Raw genomic sequence first — 12,496 nt, forward strand, 5'->3', positions numbered from 1 at the left:
CCTTTAGATATCTAACCCTCCTCGTTGTTTGATTTGTCATATGATTCATGGCCCTATGTGAGCGTATAACAAAATATTATTTTATGACTCTGTGTGAGCATAATCATGTGGTTTGAGTTTCTAATTGTAGTCAAGTTGTGGTTTATGATTAACTAAGAATTTGTTAATAATTATATCAGTTATGTATTATTTTATTTTTGTGATACTTGTGAGCGTGCATTATATTATTTGTCGTGTATTTATATTTACTTTTTAAATTATCTTGGATTATACTTGCCGAGTTATGTGCTCATCATTTCTTGGTGAAAATTTATTACGATGAAGATTTATTTTATGTGTAATAGGATTATAGCATCTGCATGAGTTTTATATTTTTTTCATTATGAATTATGGACATGTGTGTCTAGAGATTTATTGCGGCTTATGGTACTATATATTTAGATTATTTTGCTTAAATTATTTATAGTATTTTAGACTTTTCTTAGATACCGTGTGAAACTATTGATCAATGGGTCATGTGAGAATTATGTGAAAGTCACGTATATCGGTGGTGATTGGTTTAACGCGGGTTTGACCCGCTCGCACAAGCAAAGTGCCATAAAATACGGCCTACATTCTTATCAATGTCAACGAGCATTGAGAAAGTTATTTGCAAGGGAAACAATTTCATTAATTACAAGGAGAGGAAATAACATAATTATGATCTGCCACTTGTTTTCCGTGATCTACACTTCTTCATAAGTATTCTTAATTAATTCAGCTGGCAGCAAATAATAATGGATATAGAGCAATCCTGGAAAACAAGAGGTTCAAATGGTTGTGACATAAGTTATGTTAACAATGCTGTTTGATTTATTGTCGGCCAATTTTTGAATTTTAAGCCCCATTCACCTGTTAGTCAAGAGTTTATTTAATAGTCGGACTATCAGTAGCATAAATTGAAAAGTTATTTGTAGTTTAGGCTTTAAAGAGATAAGCACTAAAAGGGTTTGACCAGAGTGCCATAAAACGTGGCCTGCACTCTTATCAATGTCAACGGGCAAGAGCAGGGCCAAAGAACATGGGCGCTGCTTCGTTTAGCGGTTTCATTTCATTGCTGTCAATGTCAACAGACACATATTTTAGCTGTTTCATTGCTGGAGAGGATGTAGAACGATCAATTACCCATTTAGTTAGTTCCAAATCATAAAACAATACATTCTGCAACATGCCCGAATCAAAACTATCTAACCAGTTCCACTTACAAGAAGATATATTCTGCAATCAATATATCTTCACAGAGAGAGAGAGAAGGAGAGCATATATTTTGCAAGCAATTATTTTGTAAATACGCATACTGTCAACAAAGATCCCTTCACTGCTTCTAACGCCTCTCAAGCTACCAACAAAAAAACATCTTCTGATTCTGTAAGCTTTCTCTAGTCTGATACATATCTCTCATAGTTTTCTTCTTCAGCGTCAATTAATGAGCATAACTAGATCACATGCATATGTATTTCTTTCTAGCTCACTGCCTAATTTTCTCGTGTTTTATTATTCTTGCAAAACTGTTTAATTGTCTTCTTATTTAAGATGATATAGCATTGAATCTCATTTGATCTCCGAAACTAGAAGTAAGTCTAACTTGGATAGTTAAATGTGTCTCTTTAGATCTGATTTTTAAAGATCAGATCTGATTTTTATGGCTTCAAACCGGAAAATAAAATGTTTTATCATTAGGGTTACAATTAGGTATAGGGCTTAAATATAGGATTTTTGACATGCAGGAGTATATAGGGTGTAGTGGTTTCAGAGTCTAGAGTACGGGCCAAAACGAGGATCACGGAGAGGCTGCTTTCCATAAGGGTGTAGACCGCGGGCCAAAACAAGGATCACATATAGTCTGCATTATACAAGGTTCTAGACTATCTTTCTAAAGGGACTCCTTTTGTTGGGGAAATTTATGAAATAGAGTAGAATCAAAACAAAAATTTAGACTTTTTAGAGAAATGCTAGAAGCTTTCTTTAAGATAGTAATTTCCTCAGGAAGGTATTGATAGACTTTTGAAAATTATATTTTCAAGATATAATGCCTTTATAATTAAATTTTCAAGCATTGTACTTCCAAGAAACTTGGGGATCAATCACCAACCCAAAAATCAACAAGAAAATTAAAAATCAATACTTTTATATGAAGAAAGGAGGATTAAGAGTATGATAGTTTTTCTTATCTTTTATATGCTCTCTCCCTCTTTATTTAAAGAGTTTTAAAGATGAAATAGACATCTCTTCTTAATTAGATATTTCTCACTCGTAACGAGCACCCTTTAGACCAAATAGAGCCATTTTTCAATAAAAATATAATTGTTTTATGAAAATTGTTACATTAGATAGAATTTGCTTTCTAAAAAATTCTATTTGAATGAATCAATCTCATTCAAACAGATGCAAATCTCATTTAAACGGATTTACAACATTTTTCTGCAGCATTATTTTTTTCAATAAAATAGCTCAAGTTATGCATGTTTCATTTTACATTATTTAAGAAAATACCCTAAAATTCACCACTTATTTTTAAAATAAGAGTAAAATAAAAGCATCAAAAATAGAAATAAATAAAATATTTGAATAATGTACAATGTATCACTATACTTGGATGACCCTTGAACCTATGGTTTGAACACAATTCAAATACTTTGAATGGATAAGAGGATTAGACCTTGATCTCAAATCATTAAATTCAAATGAATAAATGTTCATATTGCACATGATTATTAGTCGTTAAGAGAGCACCTTAGAGATCTTGCGCTTATCCTGGCTTAGTGAGGACACTTGGATTATACCGATAATCCGTAGAAGGCAACTCTGACCTTCATACTCGCAAAGGTAGTCTCATCAAAAGTGTCCACTAGTGCTTTGTATCACCCTACCAATTATTGTTAAAGTCTAAGTGTCCATCCTTACATTGTATATTGAGATGCATTAATTTAGACATAGGACTTTGGATTAAATAATGGCGTCCCACTATTCTAAAGTAATATGTATCCGAAATATGACCTACACATTAATATTTTTTTTGATAGTTAATGAATAAGTCATTTAAATTCTAAAGAGTAGACTTTTAATTATACTATTAATATATTCTTGAATCTGTAATTACCATATCTCTTCATCTATTCAATCTCGTACCACTAAGTGGTTTGCTGAGTGGATTCGTAAGCATTTAATATGTAGATAAATAATGTAAAGTGAGCTTGCCCTTTTTCATAAATTTTCTCATATAATTATATCCCATTGTAATATGCTTAGTCCTACTAGTAAGTTTCTTATTTTTAGAAATATATATTGTAGCTTGATTATCATAATATAAAGTAATTGAAGAGTTAGACATTTTATAAAAAGGAACACCACATAGAAAATGTCTCAACTAAATCATTTATTACTAGCTTGTGAGATAGTAATATATTCAGTTTCCATAGAAGATAAAGCAATGCATTATTATTTTTTATAAGACCGTGTAATTAGGCCTCCACCCAAAGTAAATATAAAACCATTAAACGATTTAGAACTAGTCTATCAGAAGCCTAATTAGCATCACTATAATATTCGAGAACAAAATTATTATATCTATAATAATAGAAATATGATACACTTAGTTAGGATCTTTTCTTATTACATTAGGTGTTTATTTTTTTATTAAAATAAAATTTTTGTAGATCGCGTTCGAACACAGAAGGGGTCGCGTTCGAACGCCCTTGCGAACGCCTACATTAGGTTTGCAAATATAGAGAACGCATATTGTGCGTTCGAACGTGGTCGTGCGAGTTTGAACGCTCGTGTTCGCACATACAAAGATGGAGCTTTTAGGTGCGTTCGAACGCGATCCGGTGCGATCGACAGAAATCCTCTAGAATTAGGGTTTCATATTATTTTAGGACTTGTTGGCTAGTCTCTATAAATATGTGGATAGTAGCCAAATTCATTATGCTATTAGATTATTGATTTCTTGCCTCCTATATTCTCTCTAGACTCTCCCTCCTCTCTCTTCACCATCCTTCCACATCTACCGTTGGTAAGGTTTTTCCTCACTTCTAATCTCCCTCGCCTGTCGAGCCACCCCTCTTCTTTGGGATCTCGACCACTTCATTCCCTTCGTCTATATCCCTTAATCACATCCACCATCCACCTTCACCTCAATACCCATCCATAACCCTAACATCCACTCCACCCGTCACTACCACCGTCACCCACGATATTCCATATTTTCGTCTCTGTTACAGTTCGAATCTATGAAGGGCGTAAATATAAAAGTTGTAGATTAGGAAGTTACAGATCTAACCCAATTAGTTTCTTAATTTTCTGACTACTGCAGAATATTTGACGAATATGTTTCCATGGTTGCACGGACTAATTTTTATAATAAATTCAAATCTTGAAGGAATCGTTGCGTAGCCTATCTTTGGTACAAGAATCTATCAAGTGGTATTAGAGCTTATCAAAGCGGTATTAGAGATTATCAATTTGATATCAGAGCTCATCAATTGGTATCAGAGCTTATCAAAATACTTCTTGTTACTGGTGAAAAGGTCTCAAAATAATCAAATCATTCACCTTGGCTACTAATCTAGCTTTATATTTTTCAATATTTTCATTGGGTTTAAATTTCTTAGTCGATACCTATTTACATCCTATAGGCATAGTACTAGGAAGTAAACTTGCTAACACTCAAGTCTCATTATTCCTAATAGGTTCAATTTCATCATCTATAGCTTTCTTCTAGAGATATGAACCAACTTAGTCCCACAATAGTCTTTAGAATTATCTCCAAGTATAAAGGTAAAGAAATGAATAGCTTCAATTTCTTTTTCATTTTCAGATTCACCCTTTCTACCAATTTTGGAATCAATTAAATATGTAATCTTATTGGGTCCAAAATCTTTTCTAATTCTACGCTTTTTACTTCTTCTTAATTCAGGTTCTACATGAATGCTATCATTCTTATAACTAGCATTATTATTTGAACTATTTTCTTCCAACTCACATCTTGAATAGCTTCAAAACCATTATTAGAGTCAAGATTAAGAAATCTACAAGCTTTACTATTTTTAGCATACCTTAAGAATATAAATTTTATAGCTTCACTTCCTAACTTAGGTCTCTTATTTGAAGAATCTGAAACATAAACTATACAACCCGAAACCTTAAAATAATTTAGATTTAGTTTTTTGTTAAACCATAACTCAAAATCTGTCTTATCATAATTCTTATGCAAATTTCTATGACCTACATAATATACCATAAACAATGCTTTACCCCAAAAACCTTTAGGTAAATGAGAATATAATAACATAGCAATAACCATTTTTAATAAGGTTCTATTATTTTCTTTCCACAAACCCATTTTGGGGAGGACTATAAGGAGCGGTTAATTCTTTAACCATGAGATTCATAAAAAGATATGAAATCATTTGATAAATATTCAACACCTTTATTAGATCTTACTCCTTTAATTTTCAAACCAAGTTGATTTTTAACTTCAGGCTTAAAAATCTTAAATTTTTCAAAAGCTTCGTCTTTAGCTCTAAGCAAATACATATGTAAATTTTAAAAATCATCTGTATACATTATAAAATAATGCTTTCCATCTCTAGTGAGATGATCATTATTGTTACAAAGATCAATATGAATTAATTCTAAGAATGTAGTAGATCTAACAACGCTCTTTAATTATTTCTAGCATAATTTGACTTACACACAATATTCACATTTAAAAGGAGTAGAAGAATTATATTTAAGAACTAAATCATGATGCATCATCCTATGCATAATTTTCTTTTCTACATGTCCTAATCTAGAATGCCAAACATCATAATCATTCAAAGAAAAAAGTATAAGAGAAAATAAAAACTTCATTATTCATAGAAAGCAAATACATTATTTTCTTAGCATAGCCTATTCCCACAAAGAATCTCTTTTGCTAATAATAACTTTATGGGAATCAAAGACTATACGAAAGCAATGATCCTCTAGTTTCATAATATAAATAAGACTTTCTAACTCCAAGAATATGATAGACATCATGAAGTATAAGAACTTTGCCCGATGATAAAGGAAGATGAACGGTTCCCTTGCCGGCCACAATATTTGTAGAAGAGTTACTCATAAACACCATGTTTTTATCTTCTATAGTCTTGTAGGTTTTAAAAACATTCCTTGAAGGAGTCAAATAGTAAGTGGCACCAAAGTCAAGTCGCCAACCTTTACCTACATTGACCATCATGAGTTTGGTAATCGTAACAACCATGTCATACTCGACGACATTGGTCTACTCTTTCGCCTTCGATTGTTCACCTTTGCGGAAGTGACATTACCTTGCAAAATGCCAAACTTTACCACACACATAGCAAAAACTCTTCTTCTTTCCCTTTTTCTTCTTAAAGTCCTTCTTTTTAGAGTTAAAACAATTCTTACCTTTGTTATATGGTGCTTCTCTTTATTATTTGAATTAGATCCAGTATTCTCAATGTTGTGAGCACTATCCTTCTTCTCAATATTCTTCTCTTGATTTTCAAGTATGTCTCTAGAATGAATTCCGCTTTTAATTTAGATATACGTTGTCAACACATTAAGAGTTGGAGCTTTCTTCTTATATATTTCAAAATATGTTGGTAATCTTTCCAAGAAAGAGGAAGTTTACTAATGATATTTGAAACTTGGAAGTTCTTGATGATAGGCTCCCCCCTTTCTCCAATCTCATGAGCAAAATTTTGAAAATGATATACTTGCTCGAGGACTGGTTTAGCATTATCCATCTTGAAATCAATATACTTGTTAATAAAAAAAGAATGAAATCTGGCATCTTTAGTAGTATACCTCTATTTGTGTGTTTCATATAAATAAGTGTTGTCATTGTTTATCACTGTATTCTCCTTCGGATGTTCCATCCCCTGTAGTTGATTCCACCAAAGCGATTAAGCCTCTGTACTTGTATGGTAGTTTTGAGCATTGAAGACTCCATAATGAGGATGATTACTATCTTAAACTTGTTGGGAAAATTTATGAAGTAGAGTGGAATCAAAATAAAAATTTAAATTCTTTTAGACAAGATGCCTTTACAATTAAGGTTTTATGGACTATACTTCCAAGGAACTTGGGGACTAATTACCAACCCAAGGATCAAAAAGAAACTTAAAAATCAATGCTTTCGTATGAAGAAATGAGGATCAAGAGTATGATAAGTTTTCTTATCTGTTAAATGCTCTCTCCTGCTTTGTTTAAAGAGATTTAGAGATAAAATAAGCATCTCTTAATAGTAGGAGACATCCCATTCAAAATGTCACATTTTACTTGACGTTTAAATAGTTTGTTCCGGTGTATAAAAATGCCAGCAAAAGCCTATTTAGTGAATTTGCTCTTTGAAAATTTCTGTTCGAACAAATCAATCTTGTTCCAATGGATTTTCTATAATTTTCCTACAACACTAAATTTTTTTTTAATAAAATAGCTCTATTTAAGCATGTTTTGTCTTATATTATTTAAGAAAATACCCTACACCCTTCTGATAAAATATAAGGGTATTTTCTAAACAAAAAAAATATCCTCGCATAATATATATTCTATTTTTCATATAATTTTCTGCGATAGTGTATATTTTGAGAATTAATATAACCAAAGCATTGGACTAGAACCATAAATTTGTGAAAATTAATGCACAAACACACACACACACACACACATATTTATATATATACACACACTTTTGGAAAGGGGCTCTTTTTCGTACCTAAGAGATCTATCACAATGATAAGCTATAAAAATAATGGCAACTAAGAAAGAAATGTAATTTAACAACACCAACAACAAAGGAGAGCTATAATACTAAATTTACGTGGAAAATCCTTCTCAAAGAGAAATACCACTGGGTATGAAACGAAATCCAATATCAAAAGAATTGGTACAAAGAAAATCATCATAAGAAGTTCTCTCAAGATCACAAGAAGTCCATTTACAATAAAATCAATAAGCCTAGCTCGAATAACAAGGTTTAGAAAACACTTCTAATTGAAAAACTCAAACCTTCTTGAAGCAACAACACCCTTGTAGATGTGAAAAAGATGTGTGTCTTGATCCTAATTAAGAAATTTTTTAGTTGCAAACCCTTGTTATGTGTAGAGAAAACTCTCTTGCTCTGTTGTCTTCTTTTTCTTCTCTTCACTTTTGTATCATATTTCTCTAAATAACTTAGCTTTACTCTTAAGTGGCATGAGCAAGCCCACATGAGAACAAAAATCTAACCCAAGCAATTATTAGCAAAGTGTGAGTCACCTTATGGGGTTAGCATAAACCAACTTAGTTAAATGAAACCCAACAATCTCCCCTTATAGACCTATGAGGGGGTCTTCATTCTCTTAGTAAATTTCATACCCAAATTATAAAACGCAGCAAATATCAATATGCACCAAGTCTCTACTAAGTTCTTGCTTCACCTTTGTAACTCTTGGTCATCATATCCATATTCGATAGATTCTAATCCGTGGATATCTTCACAAGCCTCAACTATTGCTTCTTCAAAACATCTCAGATTTAATAGTAGAGAACTGTATGTTTAGTTCTAGCATGATAAGTTGCATTCTCAATAAGATATTTGATACTTTGACTATCAGAATGGATAATATATTCTGTTTGCTTCAAATCAAATTCTTAAAATAAATTCTTCAACCACAACCGCATATGCTATATCTAAGGTTTGAGAGAAATCTATTAACCGTACCAACCTCATATGCTATATCTGACCTCATGCAAACTATTTCATACATCAAATTTCCTAGATGGAGGAGTAGGGAAAACTCTTCATTTCAATTTTCTCGCTCTCATTTGAAGAATATTGCCATGAACTCAATTTGAAATGACTCGCAAACGATGTTCCAACCATCTTGGCATCGTTCATATTGGATCTTTCTAGAATTTCCTTAATATATTTATTTTGTGATAGCTACAACTTCTTTGCTTTCCTATCACATTTTATCTCCATTCCCAACATTTTTTTACCTATCCCAAACCTTTCATGTCAATTACTCAAATCTTTCTTCAAAGTTTTGATCTTTTTTAAATCCTTATTAAATAGAAAGATATCATCTACATAAAGCAAAAGAATAATAAAATCATCATCTACAAAACTCTTGGCATAAACACAATAGTTCGCATTTGTCCTTTTATATTTATGGCTCATCATAAGACCATCAAACTTCTTGTACCTTTGCCAAGGTGCTTGCTTCAATCCATACAAACTCTTCTTTTGTTTGCAAATCAAGTTTTTTTTTAACTTTGTGAACAAAATCTCAAGGTTGCTCCATGTAAATCACCATAAAGAAAAGCAGTTTTAACATTTATACTCCAATTCTAAGTCTAGGTATGCAATAAGACTTAGAATAATCTGGATAGAAGACATTAATTATCGGTGAAATTTTTTATCAAAGTCAATACCTTTCTGTTGCTAAAAACTTTTGACAACTAGCCATTCCTTGTACTTGCCTTGATTATCACAGTCATTCTTCAATCTGAACACTCGTTTATTCTTCAAAGCTTTTCGACTGTTTGGTAGCTTCGCCAAATCATATTTTTACGCAAAGAATCAATCTCCTCTTGGATAGCCCATTATTACTGTCATTTTGTTTATGCATCTTTAATTTTTGAAATATTTTTAGCTCTCTAGCATCACTAAGCATCACATATTCATTAGAAGGGTATTTTCTTGATGGTTGTGAGACCCTTATTGTAACACCCGAACCCTAAACACATGCATTCCACGAGCCAACATGGTATGTGCAAAGCACTTGGCAACTTGGTTAGTTGCCGACAATCAAATAAACATGTATCAACATCATAATTTATCCACAATAACTAAACTAGGATAACTCATGTCTAAATATCAATAACATATTGAACCTAATATAACTCCATAGAGGCCATAATATATTATCAAGAGCATCTCACTATTACATATACACAATAATGGTATATACATAATACACCAAGTTTAAAGTCACATGATTATAATAACGAGAAGGATAAAGACATCACTCTAAAAGTCATCTGATACAATATATAACATAGCTCATCTAACATACAACACTAACCACACTATACTTCTCAATTGCTAACAACACCTCTAATGGAGTATCCTGTTCCACTTATTCAGCTAGGATTTTGAAAAGGAGAAACAAAATGAGTCATGAGCTAAGAGCTTAGTGAATAAACCTTACCCCAAATCAATAATGTTAAACAGAGAATAAATCATGTACTAGATAATATGAATCATAAAAAATATTATGTCATGTATGAGCATGTATATATGTATTCTTGATAATATATATATAAATGTAATCAATATTATCTCATGAATGGGCATATTATATCATCAACCAAAAATATATCTCATAATGTAATTATAATATAGCACCACCCAATATAACAACGTATGATGTATAACAATCATGATATAGTGACAATAGTCACATTAGTAATGATGCATGATGTATGACAACCACTCAATATCATATATGTAAAAGTCAAATACAATCTACATATCTCATTATCACAATCATCCGTCTAAACTCTGAATATTATCCACCATGCTAGACCACAGTACCCTGCCCTAAACTCGATACCTATCTTGCCATCATGATACAAGCTCAAAGCATACTTTGCTATACGATAAGTATATTTCCAAAGATAACTATACCATACCATACGCTAAGGATATCTCTAAAAATAATTATACTCTGTCAAATGCTAAGGGTATCTCAGTAATAATCATGTCATACCATAAGCTAATGGTATATCAATGAGAGTAGTACTCTATTATACGCTAAGAGTACAACCATCAGCCATCACCATACTCTACCATTACGCTAAGAGTATATCCAATACTAGTCCAGACTAGATACCGTTTCAGCCATCACATCACACACACACACACACACACACACACACACACACATATATATATATATATTCATATTTTCCTTATACATGATAGATCATATGCATATATCTAGTACTACAACAAGTAATGTGTATCAGAAATTTATATGGTAAAGAGGCCAAGAGAAAAATGATGCAATATAGTCTCCAACCATGTATCTAACACATACATACCCATGCTAGTCTATCACATACATAATCATGCTATAGATCATCTCGATATAAAGTCGTAATGATGAGTTACGGTGCCAAAAGATAGGCTTTGATACCAATGATGGGCTACGAAACGATTCATGTAAGATCTGAATTTAGTGTAGGAAGTAGTCCACGCAATCGAGGAAAAATACCCATAAAATATTCTTCCATAGTTAGAAAATTATGAAATCAAGTGGAACCGATCCGTAACTCCCTGATCTACATTTTTTATATTCACAACCTTTGTATATTCGAACAGGAACTGGGACGAAAATACGATATAGTGTGTATGATAGTGGTGGTAACGGGTGGAGTGGAAGTTAGGGTTATGGATGATAATGGAGATAAGGGTGGATGGTTGATGTTGTTTAAGGGATAAAGATGAAGAGGAAGAAGTGGTCGAGATTCCAAGGAAGAGAGAGGACTCAACAAACGAGGAAGATTAGAAGATAGGAGAGACTTTGCCAATGGTAAAGGTGGTAGGTTGGTGAAGAGGGATGAGGGAGATTAGGGTAGAGAGATTAGAGAGAAGATAGAGAGGCAAGAAACCAATATTCTAATAGGATAATGATTTTAGCTACCATCCACACCTTTACAGATGGTAAGCAACAAGCCAAAATAACAATTATTAACCCTAATTCTAGTAGACTCCCGTCGATCGCGTTCAAACACACAAAAGACATTCTCTATTGATGCAAATGTGATGCAGACGTTCAAACGTGGCATTCAAACGCACCCGACCGTGTTCGAACGCGCATTTGACATTCTCTATTTTTGCGAACTTGATGCAAGGGTTCGCAAAGGCGTTCGAACACGCCCCCAACCGCATTTGAACGCAACCTACAAAATATTTATTTTAATAAAAACAAATAACTAATGTAAAAAGAAAATACTCTAACTAAATGTATTAGCCCACCACACTTCCCCCACCTTATCCTTAAGGTGTAAAGTCGAGGAAACGCTCCAAGATATCCATCTCCAACTCTCGCTCGGCATCTCTCCAACAAAGCACCTCAAGTACTGCTCAATGCCTGATTGACAACCTCGGTTTGGCCGTCCGTTTGTGGATGGTAGGCCAATGTGAAGTTCAATCGACTCCTCTATAATTTAAAAAGCTCCATCTAAAAGTCTCTCATAAATACACAATCACGATCCGAGACAATCATTCGTGGCATACCATGTAATCGAGCAATATTTTTAATAAAAATTTCAGCCACTAACTTGACTGAAAATAGAAGTGACAATGCCGAAAAGTATACATACTTGCTCAATCTGTCAATCACCACAAAAATAATAGAATAACCACATACCAGTGGAAGAACTTTTATGAAATCTATAG

General features: G+C 32.7%; 1 protein-coding gene across 1 annotated transcript in view; it reads left to right on the forward strand.

Annotated features, from left to right (window-relative positions):
- Positions 1-1,206: 1,206 nt before the first annotated feature.
- Positions 1,207-12,496, forward strand: part of LOC140775116 (disease resistance protein RPM1-like) — a 40,287-nt gene continuing 28,997 nt past the window's right edge. The window contains exon 1 of the mRNA XM_073118380.1: positions 1,207-1,407. The gene's annotated coding sequence lies outside the window, so the exon portion shown is untranslated. The remainder of the gene's footprint in view (positions 1,408-12,496) is intronic.

The sequence above is a fragment of the Typha angustifolia genome, chromosome 2 (genome assembly GCF_048772165.1).
Source record: "Typha angustifolia cultivar Huaian chromosome 2, ASM4877216v1, whole genome shotgun sequence".
Classification (NCBI taxonomy): Eukaryota; Viridiplantae; Streptophyta; class Magnoliopsida; order Poales; family Typhaceae; genus Typha; species Typha angustifolia.